The 24,334-nt window shown below is 47.1% G+C and overlaps 1 long non-coding RNA gene across 1 annotated transcript in view; it reads right to left on the bottom strand.

The window, feature by feature from the left end:
* Window positions 1-24,334, bottom strand: part of LOC142818785 (uncharacterized) — a 398,291-nt gene that overhangs the window by 249,337 nt on the left and 124,620 nt on the right. The window contains exon 2 of the long non-coding RNA XR_016347004.1: window positions 22,064-22,132. This is a non-coding gene — a long non-coding RNA (uncharacterized LOC142818785). The remainder of the gene's footprint in view (window positions 1-22,063; window positions 22,133-24,334) is intronic.

Genomic DNA, 24,334 nt, shown 5'->3' with positions numbered 1-24,334 from the left:
GGTTCATGCAGATGGGATACATAATATCATTAGGAGCTCAGTGAAGCATGAATTCATGACTAGGGATGTGAATGATTAACTGGTTAACAGGGGCTGTCATGGGCAGGGGCACTCCAGCCTCATTGGATCAGCTTCCCACCCATTGCGGGGGTGCTTCTGCAGCCCATCCAGGCTGGAGTGCCCCCCCCCCCACTTTCCCCTTTAATCACTTACCAGTTAAATGGGATTTTATATCCCTATTTGTGACCGTGGAAGAGGGACTCACAAGGACAATGTTTCAAGTTTCTATGAAAGGTGACAAGTGCTTTGTTTTTATTTTTCATTAAATGTATCATAGTATTCTGGCACCTTCGTCATAGATCGGGGCTTCATTGTTGTTCACTTTGTGGCATCAGGGGGAGGCTAGACTTAAGTGCTGACAGAAGGAATAAAGGTAAAGGCTCAGAACATCACATCCTCTCAAAAGGGAGGCATCTCGAAGGGAGGAAATCTCATTGTTCCATTCAGGGTATGTCTACACTACAGAGTCTTTTCGGAAAAGCAGCTCTTTTCCCCAAAAAATTTCATTTATGTCCACACCGTAATCGTGTTCTTTCAAAAGAAAATCAAAAGAACTGAGGAGGTTTTCCAGCATTGGTAATCTTCTGTCTACAAGGAAGAAGCCTTTTTCTGAAAGAGCTCTATCGGCAAAAGGTGTGTGTGGATGGGGAAGAGGGTTTTCTTTTGAAAGAAGAGACCTCCAGGAAATAACACAGGTGCCCTGGTGGCCGCTCAGTCCAAAGAAATCACAACTTTATAGTTCCTGTCTCCTGGCACCTTTTAAAGCTGCAGGCACTGGGACAAGCTGTATGGCAGGAAGCCGGCCTGAGAGCAGCACCCTGACCATGAGGCTCTCCCTGCCTCAGGCATTGCTACCCCTGGCTCAGCCTAAAGCCTCCCACCCCACACCCGAGAGCCACCCGGCCCTCACAGGGAGCAGTCCAAGGGGTCCCAGGACTCCCCCAGGGGGACCAAGTGGCAGGGACCCTCCCGGTCTGGAGTGGAGATCCTGCCCCTCCTTGAGCTGTGGGGTGAGGAGAAGACATTGCAGGATCTCCGCTCCAAGTGGCAGAACACCGATATTTTTGAGTGCATGGCTGAGTCCCTGACAGAGCGCAGACATCCACTCCGAACCTTGGAATAGATCTGGAGTAAGGTCAAAGAGCTCCGGCAGTGATACATGAGGGCCAGAGAGCACAGCTCATGCTCCGGGTCAGGACCCCACACCTGCCCCTATTACCAGGAGCTGCACAAACTCCTGGGGGGTGGGAAAGCCATTTCCCCACCTATCGTCATGGACTCCAGTCTTGACATGCCTGTTGTAACCCAAGAGGAGGAGGAGGCAGAAGACACGGCCACTGCCATGCTGTCATTAGAGCTAGTTCCTGTGAGCGTGGATGTCTCTCAGGCCTCGTCTGATGTTGGGAGGGATCTGCTGGCAAGTGCTCTCAGTTTGTCACTCACTCAGGGTGGGGGAGGAGGGTGCAGAGTGGGAGGGGTGCGAGCATCGCTTGGCCTCCTCGGTCTGGACACATGCACACAGAACCATGTGCAAAGTTAGTGTGTGCTACATGGACTCAGAAAGCAGCCCTTACGCACAGCTTGGATGCTGCTACCAGGCCCAGGGGATGCCCCCCCCCCCCCCCACATACACACACAAACACGTCTGGCCTGGGGAGGCGGGGAAGCAGACAGCATGATCCCCTGGGCACCTCAGGACCCCTGCGAGGCATGGCCTGCTGTGCAGCCCACACATGGCCTTGCTCCTGGGACATCTCCCTCCTCTGCCCCCAGGATTATTGGTTGCTGCTCACAGAGGAGGGCACAGCCTCAGGGACAGTGTCTGCATGGATGACTGACTGCCTCTCCCTCTTTGTGTTCTCCAAAGCTGGACCAATCGGGACTGAGGAGTGAGCCACACCACCTGAGCCAGCCACCAGAGTCCAGGGGTCCTGAAAGTCCACCAAGCTCCAGGAAGACCTCATGAGGCAGCATGTCAACTTCTTTCGCAACATGCAGCAGACCCTGGCACAGAAGATCCAGGAGGACGCAGAGTGGAGGAACTGCACCTGGGACCAGCTCATGCAGTGGTGCAATAGCATGTGTGCCATCATGCGTGATATGATGGCACATGCAGATGCTATTGCTGCTCCTGCTTACCATCCTCCTGCCCCCTCCCCACTATGCCCATTCCCCCTCGCCCTGCCCCCCCAAGCAATGCCTCTTCTGCTTCCCCAAACAATGCCCATGCCCCCTCCCTAAGTGAGGCCTATGCCCTCTCTTTTTCCCCCTCCCTGCCATCCCTGACCTCGCTCCAGCCCCCCTGTGTACTCCCTCTGTGGTCCCAGAACCCACCCCAAGTCCGATGAGGTCTCCGAGCTCCAATTGGCACATCCAGCTAGTCCCAACACCACTCTAAGCGCCCCCTCCAGGTTTTGAGCCCTCTTCTCCAGCTTTTCTTTAATGAAAGATCAATACACGGTTCATTTTGTTTAAAACCAAACAGGTGTCTTTATTGAGAGGTCAAGGAAGGGGTGAAGGGAGGGGTTGTGGTGGGAAAGGGATATTGGAGCAAGCCAGAGGCCCCTAGGATGGAGGCCTGGGGAGAGTTACTGGGGTGCTTGAGAGAAACTCTCCCTCAGAGCCTCCCAGATGCATACCCCAGCCTGATGGGCCTGGCGGATGGCAGCTGTCCACAGCTGCATGAAGGGTCTCCCCTGATGGCCAGCCTCTGCCCCCCACCTGGGAGGAAAGCCTCCCCCTTCCTCTCTACCATGTTGTGGAGGACATAGCATGTCAATACCACGTTGGGTGGGTCAGGAGGCACCTGAACCATGCCTTGAGGCAGGCAAAGGCACACTCCACCTGGATCCTGGCCCGGTTCAGGTGGGCATTAAATTGGTCTCTGCTGGGGTCCAGGAGGCCTGTATAAGATTTCATTATCCATGGCATCAGGGTGTAGGTCGCGTCCCCCATGATGCCCAATGGCATCTGCACATCTCCCATTGCAAAATCCCTTTGGGGGAAGAATGTGCCCACCTCCAGCTTTCCATAGAAGCTCGAGTTGCGAAAAATCCGGGCATCGTGTGCCCTGCCCAACCACCCAACAAAAATGTCCATGAACTGTCCACAGTAGTCGACCAGGGCCATCAGCACCATAGAAAAGTAGCCCTTGCAATTGATGTACTGGGCTGCTCTATGTTGAGGTGCACGGATTGGGATGTGGGTCCCATCAATTGCTCCCCCTCAGTTTGGGAACCCCAGGGCAGCAAATCGGGCCATGATCAGGTCCAGGTCGCCCAGGCAGATGACCCTCCACAGCAGGATTGAATTGATGGCCCTCACAACCTACAGAAGGAAACAAACAAACACACAAAGCAGAGCATGAGAGAGGGTGTGCCTGAGTCCTTGGGAGGTGCTCGCCCTCCTCCCAACCCCTCCCCCCCAAACACCCCAGGAGCCACCCCATATGAGCCCCCCCCCCCCAGAAGCAGGGCTGTGTGAGGGTGGGATGGCACAACCTCTCAGGGATGGGGCTTCCCCCACTCCACGCCCCCACACACACCCACTCCCTCCACTACCTGTTTCCAAGGGTCCCTCTTTTCCAGGACTCCCCCCCTCCCACACACACACACAGGGACCGCAGCCTGAGAGTGCCTTACCTACATGAGGAGGGCCCCGACGGTGGAATTCCCCACGCTGAACTGGTTGCCTACCAACTGGCAGCTGTCTGGGGTGGCAAGCTTCCACATGGCGATTGCGACCCGCTTCTCCAGGGGGATGATGGGCCGCAGGTGGGTGTCACATCGGCGGAGGGCAGGGGCAAGCCAGGCACACAGCTCCAAAAAGGTGGCCTTCCATATGCAGAAGTTTTGGAGTTTTGGAGTGCTGGTTATCCCATAACTCCATAACCAGCCAGTCCCACCTGTCCGAACTTGTGTCCAGCCTCCAGACTTGCCTCTCCACAGTGGGTTGCAGTTGCAAGGGAGTTGATCCTGCACCCAGGGAGAGGGTCCCTAGAATGAGCTTGGGGTCAAGCTAGATCAGATCCAGGAAGGCAGCTGACACAAAGTGCTGCAGAAACTGCAGCATGGTCATGGGGAGCCATCGTATGCCATGGGGCAGCTCCAGCTCCATGGCACAAAGGAAAAAGCTGTGGCATCCAAAAAAGCTGGGCAACTACAGCATACGCTGTGAGAGCTTTGCTTTCCCTCAAAGTGGTAGGCAAGCACGCAGCAGAAGCAGAGAAATGGCTGTCCGGGGAGACGGTACCTTTAAGCGTGTGTCTCTGCTAGGCTCTGGCACCTGCACCCGGAAGCAACTGGTGACCTAAAGAACTGCCTGAACTGGTTCCGGATGGCCTTTTACGCGAGAGCTTTCTGGATGCTATCTTTCGAAAAAGCAGATCATTTTTTTGATCCTCTTAGGCAGTGTGGATGTGCTCTTTCAGAAGAAGTTTTTCCAGGAGATCTCTTCCAGAAAAGCTTCTTCCAAAATAAGCCTGCAGTTTAGACATAGCCTCCAGATGCAAACCCAGAGATGACCATAGAGCCTGCCCTCTAACTCAGCTGTTCCCTGGAAGGCCAGGACCACCTGCACAGATGTTTTGTGCCTCTACACTAGCGTTAGCTCCCAGCATTCCCCAAGAGCTCCGTGACAGGGTGGCTTCTTTGGAGTAGCGCTGTTTGGACATCTTCCCCACCCCTCAGTCTTGTGGGAGATGCACAGACAAGATAATACGGTCTCAGTATTATCTGCAATTTCAATAGAACCAGGAGGAGAACACTTTGGATCCTGACAGGCCTTACCCAGCCTCTGTTTTCTCTGGGTATGTCTACACTACAAAGTTAGTTCGAACTAACGGACGTTAGTTCGAACTAACTTTCCTAGGCGCTACACTAGCGCTCCGTTAGTTCGAACTTAATTCGAACTAACGGAGCGCTTAGTTCGAACTAGGTAAACCTCATTTTACGAGGACTAATGCCTAGTTCGAACTAGCTAGTTCGAACTAAGGGCTGTGTAGCCCTTTAGTTCGAACTAGTGGGAGGCTAGCCCTTCCCAGGTTCCCCCTGGTGGCCTCTCTGGGCACAACCAGGAAAACTCTTCTCCTCTCCCCCAGCCCCGGGCCCTTAAAGGGGTAGACTCTGGCCAGACGGCACTAGAGTCAGCCAGCCCTGCCAGGAGTCTCTGCCCCGAACCAGTGGCTGCAGGATGAGCCAGGCAGCCAGTGCCAGTGAGACGTCCCCTGCCCAGTCCCCGAGCACCCAGGGGCCAGCCAGGGGCCGTAGACGGCGCGCGGCCTCCTGGTCTAGTGCGGAGGTCATGGACCTCATTGAGGTTTGGGGGCAGGCCCCCAACGTCCATGATCTCCGCACTAGGAGGAGGAATGCGGCCATCTATGGGCGCATAGCAGCCGCCATGGCCAGCAGGGGACACAGGCGCACCCAGGAGCAGGTGCGCATTAAAATTAAACAGCTGCGGCAGGCGTACGCCAGGGCCACAAGAGGCGGCACCGCTGCAGGGGCTGCCACCTGCCCCTACTTCACTGCCCTCCACCAACTATTGGGGGGCAGGGCGGTCCGTGCCAGCCCGGGGGACATCGAGCCGGGACCAGAGGACCCTGACCTGGGCACACCAGAAGGGTCACCACCAGCAGTGTTATCCAGGGAGACCGTACCGGGTAAGTAGTTTGAATTAAGTAGTTCGGGGGGGAGGTGGGAGGGAGACCAGGGACCGCGCGCGTGGGCCATGCCTTCCACGGATCACGCAGACACCTGTGCACGTGCGAGCACGTGCCATGCCACCCTTGGGCAGGTGGCTCCAGCTGCGTGACACCCAGGGGCCATGGCCCAATAGGCACATGCTTGTGCAAAGAGACGTGACATGCTCCCGACCCCGGGGCAGGACCCAGCAGGATGATTTCCCTTCACATGTCCCCTCTACACGGAGGCAGGGGACATCTTCCCACACACACCCCCTGCCGCCCCGGCCACACTATACATGGCACAGGGACATGGGTGCGGTCTTGGGGCAGCTCCCAGTCCCGGGGAGAGCCAGACATCCTGACCATGGCCTCTGTACAAGCACAGCGGCTGTGACGGTGCAGGACACGGTCACCCTCACGTTGCGGAGTTGGGGAGGGGGCTGGGCATCATCCTCTGCGTCCCCAGGGAGAACTGACCACGTCTCTTCTTTCTCTACAGCTGCACCAGCTGCTCGTACAGGGCGCACCACCCTGCCCGGGACATGCTCCCGCACCCGCGGCCTGCTCCAGACCACCAGCACGGAGCAGGAATACTGGGACCAGCACCTTGGGGCCCTGCAAGCCGTGTACCGCACACTACGGGGGTGGATGTGGGAAGACCTGCAGGTCCGCCATGAGCTGCTGGCCGAGCTCCGAGGGCTGAGCACCAACCTGCAGCTCCTGCTGCAGAGCATGGTGCCCCGTGCAGGTCCTGCACCTGCTGCCCCCCCAACTGCTGTCCCTCCTCCCACTCCTGCTCCCCCTCCCACCTCTCCCTCCTCAACCCCCACAACCTCTTCCTCAGTGTCCACACCCCCCACCTCAACCTCTGCATCCTCCACCCCATCCCTCCGGGGACGCCGAGGCCCCCTCCCTCGCCGTACTGGGAGGCGGTCGGCCCGGCGAGACCCCCACCCCTGATCCTTCAGTTTCCCCACCCCCTCCTTTCCCTTGCTTCCCCCTTTCAGCTCCCTCCTCCCAGTTTTTCCCCTCTCCTCTCCCAGCCTCTCTCTTCCCCTCTCCCACCTCCTTTTCCCAGTTTCCCCGAGTTTTGTTAAATAAACAGAGTTTCTATTTTTGAACACACGTGTCCTTTATTTTGTACATCAAGAAGAGGGGCTAGGGAAGGGTAAGTGGAAGGAAGTGAGGGAGGACTGGGGCACGAGCCCCAGATGGGGAGGACTGGGCTGGCTCTGCGGGCTTCTGGGGGTGGAAGCTCTCCTGCAGCCCCCGATTGCCCCCTTTCCCCAGATGGCAGCCTGCGGCAAGTGCAGCCGGTCTGATGGCCTAGTGGTGTGATGTGCCCAGTGTGGGTAGTCCGGGCACTCGAAGCCAGGACTGCTTTGCAAGCGGGGCACGCCTGAGAACTGTCTGTCCAGGGTGGGGGTCGGGTCTCTTTAAGCGCAGCCCTGGGCTAACCTGAGACAGCATCTCCACGCTCTAAGTCCTCCTCTGATGCCCTGCCGGCACTGCTTCCGGCCATCCTTAAGCCCAGTTCAGGGTCCACTCTGTGTGGACATGCTAGTTCAAATTAGCAAAACGCTAATTCGAACTAGTTTTTTAGTCTAGATCCGTTAGTTCGAATTAGCTAAGTTAGTTCGAATTTACTTTGTAGTGTAGACATACCCTCACTCATGGATCCCTCTTTGTATTGATGTAACGGTACACAGTGTTACATCTTATTCTATCTAAAATAATGTATAACATTTTGATGTAGACGTGCATTATCAGGAAATCATTCTGTAACTGAGATCTTTAACAATCTCCCACTGTGAGAACCAATAAACAGAGCCAGGGGGTGGCCTAGTCTTTATTCCAATCCCATAATTCAATAGAAGTTCCTTTGGGTAAAGCTTTGTCACCCTTCTTTTGAGTTGTGTGACTATCTGCTGCAGTAAAATGGATCTGAATACTGGTTAATTTCACACTCTTGCCTTAAGATATCACCAGCCCTTGCTGCTGTCATTTCCTATGTTCTTGTGTTAATGACACCAGGTTCTGTGGCCTACAACATGCCCTTAATGGATACTCTGATTCAGTCTCTTTTACATTAACCTCTTAATAGTGGGACCAGTTCCATTGAACTGAATCAAATCCTGTTCCTCTGTTGTTTAGCCTTCATTGTTTATGGAGCTCCAAACAATCCAGATTGAAGAGTATGATAGGGATAATTTTTAAAAAAAAGAGGAAGGAAGATACTGCATTTCAGTCAGTGGGGGTTTACAATGTAGTCAAGGAACTGAACCTTCTGAGGATATTAACAGGCCCTGCAGGTGCAGGAAAATAACAGACTCTTCAGATGCAGGAGAACAAAGACGCACAGCAAGCAAAAGTTCCCACTGCCCGATTTGCTAGCAAAACTGTGAAACAACTGACAGTAGGTTTTTTGGAAGCAGGACAGGAAAGCCAAATACATGTAAGGTGTATGAAAACAGCAGCTATAGAAGCCTCGGGGAAAAAGAAGACAAGATGTTGCCAGGAGGTAAAATTCTATTTTTGGTATATTGTGTAGCTTCTGGATGGAAGCAAAATAAAATGCAGATGATACTGTTAGCCCATTTCATGGAGCTGGTATAATTTGTCTTTGGTTAGTTGAGGTTGCCACAAGAGCTGAATCTTTCAAGTCAGAAACATTGAGTTATCTAATGTCACACACACTACAAGGCAATTTGAGAACACTGCACATTTTACAAAACATTGCCCATCATTTAGTCAAGGTGAATGCCAACTGACATTTCCAAACGTCTTTTCCCTCATTGTGAATTTTTGATCTTTATTTATCTTATTTGAAGTGTATGAGTATGTATGTATGGTGTGTGTGTGTGGCGGGGAGGAATCTCTCATGAAAATGTAAATAAATTAAAGGAAACAAGTTGATATGGCCATGATATAATGCAGTAATGAGAATGCGAAGCCTATCAATTTCATTCCCAAATAGACATAACATTCCCCAAACAATCCCAAAACTGCCCAGCTTCCATATGGCTCATCACACACGTACAATAACATGATCATTCTGAACATTCAGTCCTACATAAAGACAAGAAGAAAAACACCCTCACAACTGGAATAGTTCAAGAACCTAAGCAAAAGGCCTAGTAGTGAGTCCTATTTCCAAGTAAACCCTCTCCCTGTTTCACAGCAACAGAAGTTCATGGCAAACATCAAACCTTTGGAGAGATTTTTCATGCACTGCTTATTACGTTCATGCACTACTGTAGAACCAATCAGTTCCTCCAGTGGTGCATGGCTAGCTAGATGAACCATTTAAGGACCCGGCAAGCAGTCCATCTAAGTACTAGGAAACAAAGGTGTCATGCTGACCTGGGCTCACTGGGTAGACTTTGAATACCTATGTTGCTAATCAATATGTGAGTCTGCTGAAGTATTAATTAGCACAACAGAAGATATTACACAGAAAAAAGCTAGACCACTCCAGAATACCACTACCATGTCCTTCTTTTTTGAACTTTATCCTACCTGAATTAATTGGTACAAATGAGCACAGCACAATCCTATAAGCAAAGAGACTGCAACAAATAATGAGAATATTAAATATGGGAGGCCTTTCTCTATGGGAGTTTGTGTTGTGTTATTGATTTCTATGGGAGCAGCACTGGGCCAATGCTCAGTTTTGGGCCACCAATGGAATTTCTTTGGGTTAACAACATTTTGAGGTTCCAGATGGCAGAAATGTTTAGCTAGTTCTATTCTTATTACCCTGTCTTTCTTCTGTGTCACTTCATAGTCATGATTTGATCCAAAGCCCATCAAAGTCAATGAAGAGAGTCTCATTGACTTCAAAGGACTTTTTAGATCTTACCCTCCATAATTTTCCACCATCATTCATCATTCTTGTCAAATAGTAATGCAAACTGTTCTACTAGTCTTCTTGGAACTATATAGTTTCAATTTCATTTTCTGCCAATCACCTCAAAGATCGATAGGCCAAAACCCATAGGCTGCATCTAGACTGGCAAGTTTTTCCGCAAAAGCTGCAGCTTTTGCAGAAAAACTTGCCAGCTGTCTACACTGGCCGCTTGAATTTCCGCAAGAACACTGACAATCTCATGTAAGATTGTCAGTGTTCTTGCGGAAATACTAGGCTGCTCCCATTCAGGCAAAAGCCCTCTTGCGCAAATGCTTTTGTGCAAGAGAGCCAGTGTAGACAACGCAGTATTGTTTTGCGCAAAAAAGCCCCAATCGCGAAAATGGTGATCGGGGCTTTCTTGCGCAAAACCACGTCTAGATTGGCACGGACGCTTTTCTGCAAAAAGTGCTTTTGCGGAAAAGCGTCTGTGCCAATCTAGACGATCTTTTCTGCAAATGCTTTTAACGGAAAAACTTTTCCGTTAAAAGCATTTGCAGAAAATCATGACAGTCTAGACGTGGCCGTACTGTTTGTTAAGGCATTGTCTATCTATTTATAATTAAAAATTTATTCAATCCCAAAGCCTGGTGAAGATTCCTTGCAGCATAATGAAACCCACTTTCAACATCCAAGAATCTTAAATACTGATACATTGAGGCCTTGTCTACATTCAAAAGTTGAACTGATTTAGCTAACTTGATTTAGAACAGGGTGGGAAACCTAAGGCCCAGGGACCAGATGCAGTCCCCAGCTTGCCTGAATCTGGCCCCCGGGACTCAAGCCTCCCCCCATCAGCATTAGGGAGCCCGTGTTAGCACTTCAGCCCCTACCTGAGTGATTTTTCTGTGGGTCAGCAGCCCCCACACCAAAAAAGGTTCCCCACCCTTGATTTAGAAATGGATTTAGTTAAACTGGTGCAACCCCCTCATGTAGACATTTTTAAAGTGGGTTAAGAATGTTTTATATCAATTTAGCTTATTTACTAGCCCGTTTTCTATATATTTCTAGATCATAATGAGACATAACATGGTTGCGGACCATAGATACTACAGAAATATAAATATTAAATTGTTAATTTTGTAAGCCAAATTGATATACCTAAAAGGGTGTTACAAGGATAAGAAAGAAAAAATATTTCCCTTAACCTCTGATGATAGGATAAGATGCATTAGTGTTAAATTGCAGCAAGGGAGGTTAAGATCGGACATTAGGAAAAACTTCCTCACTGTCAGGGTGGTTAAGCACCGGAATAAATTGCCTAGGGAGGTTGTGGAATCTCCATCATTGGAGATATATAAGAGCAGGGTAGATAAACACCTGTCAGGGAGATCTAGATGATGCTTGGTCCTGCTGTGAGTGCAGGGGACTGAACTTGATCTCTTGAGTTCCCTTCCTGTTCTAGTATTTTATAGTTTATGATTCTATGATATAAGGCACTAAAACTTTTTAAAGAGTTTCTCTACAATACAGTTGTACCAATATAACTAAGGGGAATCTGCATGTCAAACTGGAGGCGTAAATTCCAGCCCAAGAAAATATACTCACGCTAGCTCAGACTGAGCTAGTGCATTAAAAATAATAAGTAACCAAGGCAACATAAGCAATAGGAGAAGCTAGTTGCCCCAAGCACAAGCCTCTGTGAGAGGCTAGTTACGTACTTGGGGTGGTTAGCCCTGCCCACCACTCACACTGCAGTGATTATCCTCAATTTTAGCATGTTAGCTTGATCATCTGGAATTTACACCTTCAAGTATAGACATACCCCAGTTAAGTTTCAAAATGGATTTCGTTAAATCAGTGTGATGTGTGTATAGACAAAACCTATTTCAAACCATTTTTTACTCAACGGGGTTCAACTTTTTCTCTTCTGTTTCCTGCAGCTTCCTTCTTCCCTCAAGCCTCAAAAAGACTTTTCAGAATCAAGGCCTAAATCTTTGTTTCCTGCCAATAACCCTGACTAAAACGTCTGTGCACAATATAGGGAGGGTTCACACAGAAAGTTCATGAGACATTTGCAGCCCATATCTGAGGTTTCAAGAGGTCTAGAGAATTTGCAGTTTGGAGAATCTCCAGAACTAAATCTGACTTTTTTGAGGTGCTCTCAACCCAGTGGGGGCCATGTAACAGTCCTTCCCTATTGCCACCGCTAATGCTTGCTTTATAGCATAGCTGTCAGAGCCCGTGTGACAGTAATATATCGGAAGAGAAATAGCTGAGTGTGTAAGAGAATCTGTTCTCAGTCAGTCCCTACATAGGACTAGCAACTGAATGGCTATTTACAGGCTCCAGGTGGGAAGTATTAATTTCCGATATTTTTCACCACTGGAACAAAGTTCGATGCCTAGATAATTGTTGACTAGTTATCACTCCATACTTAGGATATGATCATCTTGTCATATCCTAATTAGCTGGGTTGGCTTGCCTCCTCCTTGGCATACCAGACTGAAAGCATTCTTCCTTTGCCTGGAAAGAGGTGTGTTCCTCCCCCCTTCTATTCGACTTCTCCATTTTGGAATACTTTGTAGCTCTTGTAAACCATATTCTTCTAGCTGGGCATTCTTTGAATGTCCCGAAGTGACACATTGTTTTCCTTTCTTCTCAAGTCCCTCAGGTCAAAGAAAGACCAATGTCAGTGGCTTTAAAAGCCTAATAAAGCCTCTCATCCATAGACCTGCTTGCTGGCATGAAGTCAGGGAAAACAAACTAAGTCATCGAGTGTTGTTCAAACTGTCAGATCCTTTTCAGCATGCTCTTCCTGCCAGGCTGCCGGCGTGTGTTCAGGGGAGGGGGGAAAAGGAGGAAAAAAATCCTCATGGCACAAAGCCTATGGACGATTGGCATCTTTCCAGGGCAGTCTTCTTTCCCCACCCTTCATGGGCACAGGCGTCTGGCAATCTGTTCCACACACATACCCTCCCTGTATAACACAAGTGAGAGATGCTCTGCCAAGGCCATCTAAATGACTTTCCAACAACTTTGCTCACAAGTGCCACTCTGCTCAAAGTTTGGCACCTCATGCCGTCTCTGTGACCCTCCCTTCTCCTCCCCTTCCATGCCTCCCAATGAGCTGGACAGGTTCCAGTGTTTAAAAGCCCATTTACCACTCCCCTTTGTTTAGAAATGCTAAGCCTTGATCTGATTTTATTGAATCCACTGGCCAAAAAGGAGGAGGATGCTGAGGGTTTCAGAGAATCCTGCAATCAGCTGAAAAGCTTCATGAGCCCTTAAAGTTTCAAGAAGGGCCATTGCGCCCTTTACAACAGATTTGTTCCATTGAGAAATACAGAAAGGGGAGGCACACTGTTCTCTAGACCACACAGGGCTTATTTTCATTTACTTCCCTTTCACTTTTGTGTTTCTCCCTTTAACTTTATTATCTGCGTGTTTAGGAGCTGAAGGTCAGTGCCATCATCAGATTCTTTTCCCTTTTCTCTTGATGGCTGGATGAATGGCAACACAGTAACTAAGCCTACAGTTCTATGCCACCACCACCAGGAGCAGCAGAGAGACAGGGTAATAAGCAATGAAAGGCTGCAATACCTAAACCAGAAAATATTTTCATACCATTGATAATGATGATTTTTATTAGGTATTATTATGTGCAGAGATAATAATACCTAAAAACATTAGCACAAAAATGAGTTTGCATAAAATATATTCTTTAAATGTATGTTCAATTTTCCTTAAAGCAGTTAAAGTCAATGGGGTCGGATTTTTTAGAATGCAGAATTTGGAAGCCATGTTAAAACCTTCCTGTTTGAAAGTTTGATTTATCTTCTTTTTTTATCCCCTGAAAACAAGATATGATATTGTTTTCCTTGTCATGTGGGACAAAACTGCTATTATCAATGCTAAAGAGGGCTACTTAGACCACATATTACAGAGAATGAAGTTTGGGATAACAGGAAGGATTTGTAGAGATTCACTCTTCCCACACTCTGTTAGGGTATGTCTACACTACCCTCCTAGTTCGAACTAGGAGGGTAATGTAGTTATACCGCACTTGCAAATGAAGCCTGGGATTTGAATTTCCCGGGCTTCATTTGCATAAGCAGGGTGCCGCCATTTTTAAAACCCCGCTGGTTCGAACCCTGTGCAGCACGGCTACACGGGGCATGAACTAGGTAGTTTGAACTAGGCTTCCTAGTTTGAACTACTGTTACTCCTCATTCCACGAGGAGCATGATGGTAAGGGGAGCATGATGGTACTCACATGTGGAGGCCTCCCCGGCCTCGGACGACACAGGCGAGCGGCTTAGTGGGGTACCTTGGGGGTCCTGAGCTCTGGGCAGGCTGCCGCCAGGCTCCTAGCTCTCGGCATCCTCCTCCTCCTCCTCCGTGTCAGGGAGTGGTCCCTCTGCCCCGGGGTCAATCACCACCCGGGGGGCAGGGATGGCATGAGCCCGCAGGATGCGGTCCAGAGCCAGAAAGTGGGGGCAGGCCTCTGGGTCGGCCCCTGGCAGGCAGGCCCGGGAGTAGGACTGCCACAGGTCCTTAATCTTGCAGCGGACCTGCTCCCTGCTGCGGTGGTGGCCTCTGGCGGCCAGGCTGGCAGCCATGTGGCCGTAGACGGCTGCGTTCCTGTGGCTAGTGCGGAGATCGTGGACATTGGAGGCTTCCTCCCAAACCTGGATGAGGTCCATGATCTCCGCACTAGACCACGCAGGTGCCCTCCTCTTGCGTCCCCGGGCAGGCTCCTGGGAGCCACCAGGCTAGTCCCGGGAAGAGGGGGAGGGCTGGGGGGCATCGGGTGGCTGGCTCATGGGGTGTCAGGTGCAGGGTCTGCTGGCACGGTGCTGGCAGGCTTGCAACTGGCACAAACACTGTAGCCAGCCCGTGGCCCTTTAAGGGCTTCGGGGCCGGGAGGGGGGCAGTAGAGTTTGCCTGGTGTTGGCCAGAGTGGCCAGCAGGGCAAGCTGGGAAGGGCTAGCCTCCCACTAGTTCGAACTAAAGGGCTACACAGCCCTTAGTTCGAACTAGTAAGTTCGAACTAGGCGTTAGTCCTCGTGAAATGAGGTTTACCTAGTTCGAACTAAGTGCTCTGCTAGTTCGAATTAAGTTCGAACTAGCGGAGCGCTGGTGTAGCGCCTATCAAAGTTAATTCGAACTAACGTCTGTTAGTTCGAATTAACTTTGTAGTGTAGACATACCCACACTTAGTAGAGAGTATAGAAGAAATGCCCAACCAAACTTTTATTCTCTGAGGCTATGTCTAGACTATGGAGTTTTTCCGGGATACCCAAGGTATCCGGGAAAAACTCCGCCACATCCAGGGAACGCGTCTACTCTTCCACTTTTTTTTTTGCAGAAGAGCAGATGCGCTCTTTTGGAAGCCCTGTGTTCCTCCTTCTACAAGGAAGAAGGGCTCTTCCAAAAGAGGAGGTTTTTCTGAAATTTGGTCCAGTGTAGACAGACCAAATTTCAGAAAAACCTCTTCCGACAAAGCTATTGGAAAAGTGTACGCAAATTGCAGAGTGCAATTTGCGTACATTTTTCCAATAAAAAGTGGCAGTGCAGACATAACCTGACTTTCTCTTTCTCATTAATTTTCACTTCGAAAGAAAGAAAGAAAGAAAGAAAGAAAGAAAGAAAGAAAGAAAGAAAGAAAGAAAGAAAGAAAGAAAGAAAGAAAGAAAGAAAGAAAGAAAGAAAGAAAGAAAGAAAGAAAGAAAGAAAGATCATCCACTTTGGACAACGGAAGGAGCATTGTGTTTAATACTAATGTTCTCTCTACTCTTTTCCATTCGTGTCTGGATTTTTTCCATCCATGTGCAGAATAAATTTTGTTATGTTCAGGGCATGTGCAAATCAGCATCACCAGGAGAAACACAAACCTAGCAGTGGACACTCTACTAATCAGTTGAGGGATATGGGAATCTCTCCTGCATAACCCCACAAGTGCACAGCTTACAGGGAACACTGTTTAACATCATATACAAAGTTTTATGCAAAGGCTGAATCTTAGTATGATTGTGGAGGCGCAGCCCACAATGATGTCACAAAAACAAATTGAGCAAAATGATATATACAGACAACACTGGAGCTGTTTTGTTTGCTCCAATTGAATAATTTTGTCATTCTGAGACTTTATGTTGGATAATAGGTGATTGTGTCCAAGTGCTGAAGATCATGTTAGCACTAACAGGTTATTCTGGTCATGAGAAACAACAAATGCAGGGGATTAAGAGAGTCCCCATTCCTGTGGGGTGATGTTAAGAGTCTGCAAGTTACATTAAGAGCATGATGATGGCATGTACACTGCATGTCTTGTGCCATACTTTAAAATGCAAGAAACTCAGCAGGGGTCATCTGCCTTCCTAAAAATTATCATTGACCCATTCCTGTTTAGGAACATTGAGAACTGATAGGCTATGTCTAGACTGCAAGCCTCTTTCGAAAGAGGCTTTTTCGAAAGTATCTTTCGAAAAAGCCTCTTTCGAAAAAGAGCGTCTAGACTGCAAGCAGTACTTTCGAAAAAGCAAGCCGCTTTTTCGAAAGAAAGCAGCGAGTCTGGATGCTCTCTTTCTAAAAAGCCCTGTTGGCATTCAAGAACGCCTTTTTTCGAAAGAGCACTTTCGAAAAAAGGCGTTCTTCCTCATGAAATGAGGTTTACCGCCATTGAAAGAAAAGCCGCATTCTTTCGATTTAATTTCGAAAGAACGCAGCTGCAGTCTAGACGCAGGTGATGTTTTTTCGAAAAAAGGCTACTTTTTTTGAAAAAACCCCTGTGTCTGGACACAGCCATAGATTCAGCCTGCAGCTATGTGAAAATCTCTTTGCCAAGCCATGCAGAACTTACTTTTCCGTTTGCAGTGTACTGGTATTGTATTACATTGAAAAACCAAATTTCCACCATTGACGGTAGCCTTTCCTAATACAACAGTCCCTATACAATAATATACTAGTGTGCACAAATGATACCACAATGAAACAGACATGTAACCTCTGTAGGTTCTCTGTGATAGTGGTGCACAGTTTTTCAGCTACATTCTTGTCTTACCAGAGATGTTAGCTGTTTAAGCATCAGTATAAACAGCTGATGCAAAGCATGCCTAATATCATTGCAACACTATTGTTAATGTACTACTCCCACTACTCCCACTATTGTTATGCTAGCTTCAGTTATTCTGGCTAAACATTTCAGCAGGCTCTGTTTATCAAGAGCAAAGTGTCATCCATAACATCATTGAAATCAGGGGCCTCCCAATGTAACATTTGAAATGGATTCATTACCAATGTGATTAATGCTGAAGACACCCAAAACTAATTCAAGTCACACCACGTGTCAGAAGCAAAGAGGAAATTTTGCAGTTGTACTAAGTAGTACACTACAAGAAGAGATGGATAGGCCTTAGATTATCCAAGATCCACAGATATTAAAAGCTGAGAACAGATGCCAGCTTCAATTTCATATAATTTCCACAGATCCTCTCTAGAAGGCCCTGCTGCCAAGAATAGAATTTCAATATGAACAAGACAAAGTTTCCCAGATGTATCCTCTTCGGGAGGTCATCATTCCTGGACTAATTTAAAAAGATGGTGCTTTCATGAGTTGATCAACACATGGATCTCAGCCCTTTTGGCCATGGGCTAATAGACACTTTGGGTACGTCTAGACTACATGCCTCTGATGACAGAGGCATGTAGATTAGACTACCAGGCATAGGAAAATGAAGCGGCGATTTAAATAATCGCCGCTTCATTTAAATTTACATGGCTGCCATGCTGAGCCGATCAGCTGTTTGTAGGCTCAGCGCGGTAGTCCGGACGTGCGGGGGGGTCGACATCAAAGGCATTTGTCGACTTCCCAGGTATGCCTCATCCCAGGAGGCATACCTGGGAGGTTGACAAATGCCTTTGATGTCGACCCCCGCGCGTCCAGACTACCTTGCTGAGCCGACAAACAGCTGATCGGCTCAGCGCGGCAGCCATGTAAATTTAAATGAAGCGGCGATTATTTAAATCGCCGCTTCATTTTCCTATGCCTCGTAGTCTAATCTACATGCCTCTGTCGCCAGAGGCATGTAGTCTAGACGTACCCTTTGTGGAGGTATCCTCATCTCTAAAGAGATGGGATTAACCTGCAGTAGAGAGAAGGCTTAAGTTTAGGGGTGAATTAAGTAGTGCATCAGACAGAGCCTACTTGTGCAATTCCTACTGCAACAGAGACATCTTCCATTAGTGTTAATCCTCTTGTGCAGACAACACTTACATCTCTAAGGGTATGTCTATGCTGCAAAGTTAATTCGAAATAACAGCCGTTATTTTGAATTAACTTTAATAGTGTCTATACATGCAAACCGCTATTTAAAAATTAATTCGAAATAGAGGAGCGCTTAAATCAAATTTGGTAAACCTCATTCTACGAGGAGTAACACCAAATTCGATATAGCTATTTTGAATTAAGTGCTGTGTAGACACTTAATTCGAAATAGGGGGCGTCCAGCCCTTCCCAGGGAGCCCACAACCAGGAAAACTTACTCTCCTCTCCTCCAGCCCTGGAGCCATTAAAGGGGTAGACCTTGGCCACAGTGCCTGTGCCAGCTCCAAGCCTGCCAGCCCAGAGCCAGCAATGGCCACCGGGGCCCCGACCCAGTGGCCCCAAAACATGAGCCAGCAAGCCACTGGCAGCCAGCCCTCCCCAACTCCCCAGCAGCAGTCTGCCAGCGCCCAGGAGACTGACAGGGGCTGGAGAAGGTAGGCACCTTCCTGGTCCAGGGTGGAGATCATAGACCTTATTCAGGTTGGGGGGGGGGTTCCCCAACGTTCATGATCTCCGCACTAGATGGAGGAATGCGGCCGTCTATGGTAGGATAGCTGCCAGCCTGGCCACCAAAGGCCACAAGCAAACCCAGGAGCAGGTTTGCATGAAAATCAAGTTGGTCCAGTGAGACCCTCAACCCTGGATCCTGAGCTTCCCCTCCCCTTTCTTCCCCTTGCTTCCCCCTTCCAGCTCCCTCCTCCCAGTTTTCCCTCTCCCACCCTCTCTCTTCCCCTTCCCTCCTCCTTTTCCAAGTCTCCCCAGAGGTTCATCCCCCCCCCCCAGTTTTGTTCAATAAACCCAGTTTCTATTTTTGAACATACATGTCTTTTGTTTGATGATCAGGAAGGGGGACTAGGGAGGCGTAAGTGGAAGGATGTGAAGGAGGAATGGGGCATGAGCCCCAGTGGGGAGGCCTGGGGTGGCTCTGAGGGCTCCTCGGGGTGGACACTCTCCCACAGGGCCTCCTGGATCCTGACAGACTCCCAATGGACCCCCCCCACCCCCCAGATGGCAGCCTGCAGCAAGTGCAGCCTGGCTGATGGAAACAACCCCACGAGATGCACTAGCGTGCCCAGGGGCAGCTCTGGCTCCATGTGGCCCAGTGCTGTGGTGTCCCGAGTGTGGGCACTCAGGGCACTCCAAGACAGGACTGCTTTGCTGTCCCTCATCAAGGTAAACAAGCAAGTGGGGAACCCTGAGAACTGTCTGTCTGGGGTGAGGGTAGGGTCCCTTTAAGCACGGAGCTCAGTTAGCCTCAGGCAGCAGCCCCACATGCTAAATCCTAATCTGATACCCTGCCAGCAGTGGTTCTGGCCAGCCTTAACTTCGGTTTAGGGTCCACTCAGTGTGGATGCACTATTTCAAAATAGCAAAACGCTATTTCGAAATAGATTTTGTGTGTAGATGCATTAGTTTGAATTAGCTTAATTCAAATTAACTATTTCTAATTAAGATAATTCAAAATAGCCCTGTAGTGTAGACATACCCTAAGTAAGAAAGTTGTGGGTTCAAGTCCCACACCAAGTACTTGAGTTCACATTAAATATATTGTAATACAAAACAGTGCTGCACAGATAGCAGCATAGTCATTCAGATGAGATGGTAAAACAAGCTCCTTTCTTTAGAAGATGGTCACAGGAAATTGGAAATATTTCCTGTATAGTAGCCAACATTTTCTATGAAGAAGAATGCTACTAATGGAGCAGCAATATGGGCTAAAGGACTTGGGAGCCAGATAGTCTAGGTTCTATCCCTTACTCTGTCTTTGCCTGATCTTGTGAAAAGAAGAGGAAGGTCTATGTAACTTATAAGTCGCTTTCCCTCTCTGTGCCACTATTTCAGCTTCCATTCTTTGTCTGTTGAGCCTGTAAGCACTTTGGGGGAGAAATTGTCTTTTGCAATAGCTTTGTATAGCACCTAGCACATTGGGACCTCTGGGCACTACTGTCATATAAATAATAATAACAAGAGAAAGTTGTGTACACAGATTTTGCTAAGCACATTTGCCTGCCAAGTTACCCCCACAATCAGGATTTAACTCATTGCTCTGTAAAGTTACTTGGGATAAAAGGCATTAAACAAGATTGCCACCTATCAAAATGTTACATTTTATTGTAAAATAACAATTTTGATCATAGCTCAGTGTAACCACTATAATGATTTGATGTTGGCTCTTCACCAAAGTTTGAAGAAGTTCCTGCTCTTTTCCAGCAAAGAAAATAATGTAGAGTTCTCATAAAATGTTTTCTGAAGGCATGAAATGGCAAATCTGAACATCATCGCCAGTGGATCAGCAGCGGTAGATGGGAAGGCAGCAAAAGGAGGCTGCAATGAGCTTGCTGTGTCTTTAAGTTACTGATGGATTCACACATGATATAACTAGATACAACACAGTGTTTACATCTTGCTGCATCAATGGTTCTGTTGACACAGCCCTTTCCTCTCCTCCTCTTTCCCTTCTTGGGCCCAGAAGTATTTTTGTCAATAACTGAATACAGTGACGTTATCATGCCCACAAGACCAGCTAAGCAAAATATCCATGTTTGTTTCAAGGGGCCTTTATGGAAGAAATAAATATTTTTGTTTGGCAGGTTTTACTTTTGTTGTTTTGTTTATCAGATTAAGCTCTACACTACGGAATGTAGTCTACTCTATTTTACGTATTTTAAATCAGCCATGAAGAAGAAGGCTTGGTTGAGGTTAAACAAATATAAAAATGCCACTGTTTTTTAAATTAATAATTATGATATGAAAAATCCTTCCTGATGAGCAACCACAAAAGACAAAAGTCCTGAAACCCCTCCCCCACACACACTCAGCTGAATGAGCAAACACAGAATGCCTTCCCTTTGCCTTCTTGCTTAAGGCATCATATGGCTGATGGAACAAATAATGTGACAGATGAATCCACTTCTCGTTCCCAGCCTGAACTCTGCAGGCAAATTGTCATCAACATCATCACTGCCCTACTACAATAACAGCAGCTCTACCCAACCTTGGGCATCGTGGGTGGTGTCATGTTACTCATGGCCCCACTGCTCACAGTAAAAATCAGACCACACAACAGCCTTCTGATGCACCCTCTGGGCACTGCTTTATTGAAGGTATACTGTGTGTCCATAGGACACTAACAAGGGTGTCAGTTGGTGGTGGGGATGTGGCTACAGCATTTACTAGCCCGTAAAGCAGGGTTTCCCAACCTATAGGTCAGGACCCAAATATGGGTTGCCATTACATTTCAAAAGGGTCCCCAGGTGTCTCCCCAGGTGGCTTTTAAGGAGCCATTCACACATTTTTTTTGAATTGCCCTGGGTCACCAAGTCTTCCTGAATTCTCAAAATGGGTCCCCATCTGGAAAAGGTTGGGAAACGCTGCCTTAAAGGGAAGACTGCCTCATTTCTGGGTTTCATGACTTTGCTCCCGTGGCATGTTTTGAATCCTGGTAGTTGGTTGTGGAGAGCTAGTTTCAGAAAACCTATTTCTCCCCTCTTCAGTATGGCCCTCTTTCTTCATTTGAATGATTTGAGAGAGATTCTTCTCTCTCCTGACTTCCTCCACACTTTCCTGCTCTCTGTCTCACAACTTCAATCAGGGACAAAGAGACAGAAAAATAGCCTTCCTGCATTTATTTCTAAGCAGAAATGACCACATTTCAAAAATATATTTTTGTCATCTTTCTGTGCTGAACTATTATAGTTGTTTTGTTTTTCCTTCTAATCCTTCCGGGAAAGCCCTGGTACTTTCAGATCCTCCTGCCTAGGGGCATGAATGTTCCCAATCACACAGGTAAGATGCAGATGGAGATCTTGCAATGCAGCCTTCCAGTCAAATCTACCCCTTCACCTCCAGCTCTCTGTTTGCACTACTTTCAGCACTGCTGGAGACACAAGCCATGAAATGGTACCAAGCAATGGTTCTAAGCAACCTTTGTGTAAAAGTAGTAAGAATGCCAAACTTGCACTCAGCTTGGCATCTCTTCCTTATGTAATACTACTTTAGATAGATGGATAGTTCCATAGTTCTGTGTCTTCAGAGGAAAAAAATTACATATTAGTGCAAACTCTGATTCCATTGATCAGAAATACAGTGCTGAAGTATTCCAAGGTTAGAGTATGTTTATGAGACACATGTTTCCCAGAGTGCTTACCCCTCTTCTACTCTCCATCCAGGGCCCTTGGGTCTGTTTCACAGAACTTTTGGTATCCAGGAAAAAAATCTGTAAAAATAAACCAAAATGGGAAACTGAATTAAATACACTACTTTGACAAAAATTCCCACTCATCTGTATAAATGCTTAGATTGGGGTTTTATTGTTGTTGTTGTTTGTTTGTTTAGTACTTGAGCTGGTTTGTTATGAAAAACATTTAGGATGAGCATATTTTCATTTCTGGTTACAAAAGCTTTCACCGGGTAATCTTGATTTTTTCAGTGTATTTTTTGTTCAGAATCCTTCACCATACAGTGCAGATGTATTATTCTGTGTCTGGGGCTGTGTCTGAATTATTGGCTAGTATTGTCAGGGCAGAGCTACACTAGAGAACTGCTCTAAACCCATGGGAGAGAGCTCTCTTGTTAGCTTAATTACTCCAGCACCCATCAGCTGCAGTGCAAGAAGTTATCTAGCCAACATGGCATGGTCCTCACTGTGGCTTACGTTGGAGTAACTATTGTGTCACTTGAGGCAGGGAGTTTATTCCCTCTCTTGAGTGACACAAGTTATACTGATATAAACTGCAGTGTAACATAATCTTTGTTAGTTCTTTGCTTTGTTTGGTTTATCACACACATCACATGGAACATTTTGTGCTCCCTGCTTGGATGATTGAAACAATAACAAATTTCCTGTATCAAATAAATAACATTTCCAATTACAAAAATATTTGTGACATTTTCACAATTCACAGAATCATAGAATCACAGAACAAAAAGGAACCTCAAGAGGTCATCTAGCCAGTTCCCTGCACTCATGGCAGGGCCAAGTGACAGCTAGACTATACCTAACATGTATGGTCTAACCTGCTCTTAAAAATCTCCAATGATGGAGATTCCATAACCTCAGTAGGCAATTTATTTCAGTGATTAACCAACCTGATAGTTAGGAGGTTTTTACTAATGTGCAATCTTAATCTCCCTTGCTTTTTGTCCTATCCTCACAGGTTAAGAAGAATAATTTTTCACCCTTCTCTTTATAATAACCTCATGACCATTACAACAAAATATTCAAAATACTCAAACACTTATGAAGACCTAACACTTAGGACTAAACTTGGTGGTTTCCTTTCTGAGTACATTCACAAATCAGATTTCAAATTTTTATTCTTCATTCCACTGTTTTGGACTGTGTACTTATTTAGAAAACAGAGGTCCAAGGCTCCATTGCCCTGCACCTTGTGTAATCATTTATACAACCAGAAAGGGAGAAAAATGTTACTGACACAGGGTATGTCTACACTAGCCCCCTAGTTCAAATTAGGGAGGCTAATGTAGGCATTCAAAGTTGCAAATGAAGCCCAGGATTTAAATATCCTGGGCTTTATTTGCATCTTCCCGTCCGGGCGCCATTTTTAAATCCCCTTAGTCCGAACTAACTGCCACACGTGACTGTTACACGTGGCAGTCAAATGTTAACTCGAACTAAGTCCTTGGTTCGAGTTAACTGTTACACCTCATTCCAGGAGGTGGAGGAGAGCTGAGAGAGAGAGTGGAGGAGGCAGTAGGAGGAGGGGAGAGAGAGAGAAAGATGAAGCGAGAGACCGGAGGCTCAGGAGAGAAGACCGAGATAGAAAGAGAATAGAACATGGAGGAGAGACCTGAAAATCCCATTTTATGACAGGATAATTGGCTAGTTCCGAAATAACTGTGCAGTGTAGACATAGCCAGAATGACTACACAAGCTACAGGGCCATGGAAACTCAATTTTAGAGGATATTAACATCATCCTGATGACTAACCTTTCATAAGACATACCCTATGCAAAATGAATTGATTTTATCAGCTCAGTGAACCTCTCTAGTTTTCAGAGTGAACTCAGCTAGAAATGGATGGTTCCTACTCACAGATGTTATCAACCAAATATGATCACAAGAACAAGTATTTCACACAAGACTTTTCCATTTTTAAGCAAATACTGATGAACAGAGCTTCTTAAATGATTTTCATCAAAATATTTTGTTGACAGAAGAATATTGTTGCTTTCTACCAAGCTTAATTTGTTGATGAGAATTTTTTATATTGGTGAAAACATTCCACTTTTTGATGAAAATTTCTCTCATTTGTAGTAGGGACTAAAAAGAGAAACAAGGGGAGAAAGCAAATAAATGCCCCCACCCCCAAAAATCTAAAACTCTTTTTGGTTTTCATTTATCTGGAAAAAAAATCTGAACAAGATGGACATTTTTCATTTCATTTGAAATTTTCT

The sequence above is a fragment of the Pelodiscus sinensis genome, chromosome 17 (genome assembly GCF_052426305.1).
Source record: "Pelodiscus sinensis isolate ZL-2025 chromosome 17, ASM5242630v1, whole genome shotgun sequence".
In the NCBI taxonomy this organism is placed as follows: Eukaryota; Metazoa; Chordata; order Testudines; family Trionychidae; genus Pelodiscus; species Pelodiscus sinensis.
Note: the sequence above shows the minus strand (reverse complement) of the source record. Positions and strands in the feature narration are given on the sequence as shown.